Raw genomic sequence first — 5,047 nt, 5'->3', positions numbered from 1 at the left:
CAACACACGCACGCACACACCACAGGTGCTAATGACAGGTTCAGCCGTCATCAGATTAATAAAAAGTCTACATGTCTGAACCCAGCTGAAGTGTTTCATGCAGAAGTCACAGAAGGCTGTGCAGCAGTGTGACATTTTGTCATTGTGTTTAAATTGGACTCAAAGTCTTGACAACAGATCACACACACACCCACACACACACACAGGGTAAAAGTGAAAAGGTCTTGTTGTTACATGTGTGGAAATGTGCAATGTCCTCAGCCCACTACTGCTATGAAAAGAGAGGGAGCTGAAATTTGAAGGATCCGATGTTTGTAAGAGCGCAGTAGAGAACAAGCAAATAGGAGAGAAAGTAGACAGGTAAGCATGAAGGCTGAGGGACGCCTACAGTGCTCTTTTGATGTTTTCTGCTTTTTATTGCTGTCATAAATCAGCCATGATCACAATAAATTTGCTTTCTTGTAAAAAATATTAAAAAAAACTTCAGTGTCAAAGTGAAACTAAATTTCTACAGAGTAATAGCAATTAAATACAAATATTTGATGTAAAATAAGTGATTGCATAAATATTCACCCCCTTTAAATTCAACTTGGGGAAAAGATGATTAAAAGTAAAGTCAGGGGATGGATACAGAAGGATTTCTGAGGTCCTAAACATCTCCAGGAGTTCTGTTAAATCCATCATCAGGACATGGAAGGATTATGGGACGTGTGTAAATCTACCAAGAGCAGGATGTCCTCACAGAGTGACTGTGAAGAAGGAGAATAATGAGAGAGACCACCATGACCCCTGTGAGCTCTCTGAAGGAGGTCCAAGCTTCAGCAGGTCAGATGATAGAGACTGAGCTCCAACAGCTGCTGATCAGGTTCTTCAGCAGACTGAGCTTCATGGGAGAGAGGCAAAGAGAAAGACTCAAATTACATCTTAACTAGAGTTCGTATAGATTGTTTAGAAACTCGTGTCAGGATCTAATCTGAGTTTTCTTCAGCAGTTGTTTTCTGTTTGCCTCTCTCCTGGTAATGCCAGCCATTATCCTAGCCTGGAGCAAGTCTCCTGCCTCTTTCTCCACACTCTGTGACTGATGTCACAGCTGATAATATACTAACTGTTGACAACTATCTGACAGACCATCACTTCAAAAATGATCAGACTATCCTTTTAAGAGACGTTTTAAATATCCTTTAGGAACTTATGAATCAACAGTATTCTGACATATAACGTTATGTCACACTGACCTGTCAGAAGCAGCACTTTGCTTTAATTTCTACTCTTCCTCTGCCTTACTGGGGCAGTGTGCTTGGGGTCGAACAGACTTCAGAGCAAACACCAATCGATGCAGCTGACTGCATGTCACCATTTAAAGCCAGTTGTTTGAAATGCCTCTCCAGTTACAGGACACAGCAACATTAAGACGTTGTGCAGATTGTTTCGGGGACGTGACAGGGAGGTTTACGGCTACCAGGCTGTTGGACACGACTTCAAAGGCGATACACTGGCTGTGGAAAACAGCCTCGCCACTGTACCTGACTTCTGTTTAATCTTATCTCGGTCTTTATCAGGATGTTGGTGAAAACCTTTCGTGTTGGGATGCGTGTGCAGACGTGCACACGAGCAGCGTTTTCGTGACTCCCCTTCTCCGCGATGACTCACACGATCCCTCTGCGAGCAGCTAATTAGAAACAGATTAAAAACTGCCCCCATGGCCCTTATGCCTCATCTGTGTGGGAATGCTTGTTTCTAAGCCAGACAAAAGTGAAACATACCACGAGTGAGTAAACACCACAGTGGCCTGGGAGCTGGCACTATCGCCGGGGAAAACAGCCTCGTACTTCAACTTTAGGAGAGGTTGACGGTCTTGGAAGTCTTTCCTCCTCGTAGTGTGTCAAGCATTTAAACGTGAGAACGCTTTGCGAGCCTCTCTGGGGACAGAGCTTGTGTTGTTTGTAATTGATGACCTTTTTTCACGCGCTGCACTAAGGAACTGCTCTGCATTCGACAGGATGAGTGCCTCAGCTCGAGGTCTGGATGTTGTTTGAAAGCGGCCTGTGACAGACAGTGCTGACCGCTGATTGTTGACCTTTGACACCAGATAAAGAGACCTAGAAGAGGAGAGGTTAAAGGCTTGACGGGTCAGGGGGGGGCCTCACAAATCATGTTGACGAATTCAAGTCAACTGTAGAAAGTCTTCTTGTATTTGACGTTCTTGTAAATCAGGGGTAGGCAACCCTGGTCCTGGAGGGCCACCATCCTGCATGTTTTCCTTGTTTCCCTGCTCCGACACACCTGATTCAGTGGTAAAAAATCCCTCTTCATGTTCTGCAGAAGCCTGTTAATCACCCATTGATTCAAATCAGGTGTGCTGGAGCAGAGAAACAAGGAAAACATGTCGCATAGTGGCCCTCAAAAACCAGGTTTGCCCACCCCTGCTGCAAATAAAAAGTGCTAGGTTGAAAAGAAACTTGCATCAAATTAAAATTTAAATTTGTATTATTTAAAAAAAGCTACATTATTGTCTGAATGCTTGTTAGCAACTAGTTCAGAATAAATGGGACTAATATTTTGTGGCAGAAAAACACCTAATTTAAAGTTCTGTGAAAAGGTTATGAACAATTAATATCTTACCTGCTGCAGATAGCTCTTTGAACTATCTCAGTTTAGAGAAAATGACAGTGGACTGACCACATGTTTCTAATATGTATCACACACTATGATGACTTGTTGTGAACTTGTGCTATAAACCTAAACTGAAATGAATTAGACTGAACTAAATTTACTTGGACTTTTATTTCATTTCAGATGAAAACCCTTTGGGTCACATTCAATACTTCAAAGACTCTTTGGTATGACCGTGACATATCCGAGCCGTTTGTTGTGACATGTTTCTAGGTAATAATAGGAGCGCAACAGTTCACAATCATCCGTGCTACGTTTTTATCGTCTGCTGCCATGAAAGACGATCAATGGTGTTATTGTCTGTGTGTTCATTTGTCTGTCTGTTAGCAAAATATCCCATGAACAAGTGAACAGATTTTAATGAAACTCTCAAAGTAATCACTGGACTGATTAGCTTTTGGAGCCAACCCAATTCAAGATGGCCACCACAGCTGATCAACATTGGCAAACTTGAAAATGGCTCTAACAAAGTCGTTTTACAGATATTGAGCTAAAATTTGGCGTGGCTGTAGGTGAGAGTCATCAACAACACGTCTTCCAAACGATAATAAATCGCACAAGATCTTTGTTTAAAACTTTTGTTTGAAAGGCAGCGGGCGATAAGCATTCCTTCAAGTTAGTTTTAAAAGTTTCAAGAATATTCACACAGCCCACAAGTCCATACAGGCCACTTCGGTGCAGCTCCCCTCCTCTGTGGTTCTATCTGTGATGGTCTGGAGATTTGTGTGTCATGGTTTCCAGGTTTTTATCTTAGTTTTGATTTATCCCCTTAGTCTTGTTTTCATGTTTGCATTTTAGTGGCAGATCTTTGTTTTTTCACAAGTTTATCTTCATGATTCTGTGCTTTTGTTTTCCTGTCCTACTTTCTGGTTTTTATTCCTGGTCCTGGACCACCACTTTCCTGCATGCTTCAGGTGTTTCTCTGCTTTGACACACCTGATTTGAATGTGTGAGTGATTACCAGGCTTCTGCAGAACCTGAAGACTTGCTGAGGAGCAGAGAAACATCTAAAACCTGCAGGAGTGTGGTTCTCCAGGACCAGGAGTGGACACCACTGCTTCAGTCAGTTTTCTCTTGCTTTTTGCTCTCCCTGCACACCTGCTTCTGGTTGTTAAGCGCCACACCTGCTGTTCATTTTGTAATTACCCCACAGGATGTACACTTCCTGGCTTTGTTGGCGTCTGTCTCTGTTAGTTTGACATATCGATGTGTGTTCTGCTTTGTTTGGGTCTGGCTGTCCCATGTAATAATTGCAGTTAAAGACGCGATGGTCAGATGAAGGTTTCCAGACAGCTGTGTTTAAAAATGGTTCATTTCTTGAGGCTTCAGATGCTCAGCAGCTTCCCCTGTTAGTCAAAAGCTTGAGACAGATAATGAAAAACATGAGTTTACAGTTAAAATTCTTACAATTAGTTTTAGGTATTGGAACAACACAACAGTAGTTTTTATTAAATAAACTTTTAGTTGGTAGGAAAGTAATGAATAAACACATATATTTACAGAGGGAGAAAGAGAGTGTGTATGTATATAACTTTGTGTTTTTAAATAATTTCTCCTGCCTGTTAACATGAAACTTAAGCTGCAAGGTGAACATAAAAACTTAAGGCAGATTTAAAAGGTTTGGAATTTGTTTTTAGTTTGGCACTGCAGAAAAACTTCAGACTGGAAATCGTGTGACTCATTTATGTTCTGTTTGACCTTACCAGTGGCATCAGCTGTTTGTCTTGTGTTGTTCCAGTTTGTTTAATTTATTTAATTCTTCATTTCATTGTCAAGTTTTCATAAGAAAACTTCACAAAAGAGTGGGAAAAAGTCAAAAGTTAGAAGGTTTTTTTTTCCGCTTCTTCAACGTCCCCACCCCACCCCCCACTTCCTGTCTGGAATTAAATTCAGTGACTTTTTAGGGAACCAGTGCACAGGTTTTATTGAAACTTCCAGTAAGGAATCATTAGATGCACGTCTAAAACTAATTTAATTTTGTAGTCAATCCGATTCAAGATGGCCACCGCAGCCTATCAGCTTTAGCAAACACAAAAATGGCTCTAACTCAGTCGGTTTTAAAGATAGTGAGCTAAAATCTGATGCTGTAGTAGCTGAGCGTCATCAAAAACACACACTAACTTTATTTTTGAGGTTTAACTCAACATAAGATGATCTCAGTCCAAAACTCTAAGATGAAAGCTTTTAATTTTCCCTGCATTTCTTCACAGACCTCGCTTTTTTTAATAAGCTGATGCATGAGCTACTCTCTGATATACGAGCGACAGCACCGGATTAGTTGTGTCTGCATAAATGTATGTATTGCACTCACAAAGACTGGCTAACATGCCTCTGTGTGTGTGTGTGTGCGTTCATATAATGTGATTTGTCGCTG

The sequence above is a fragment of the Kryptolebias marmoratus genome, linkage group LG3, assembly GCF_001649575.2.
Source record: "Kryptolebias marmoratus isolate JLee-2015 linkage group LG3, ASM164957v2, whole genome shotgun sequence".
Lineage (NCBI taxonomy): Eukaryota > Metazoa > Chordata > Actinopteri > Cyprinodontiformes > Rivulidae > Kryptolebias > Kryptolebias marmoratus.
This window is presented reverse-complemented; position numbering follows the sequence as displayed.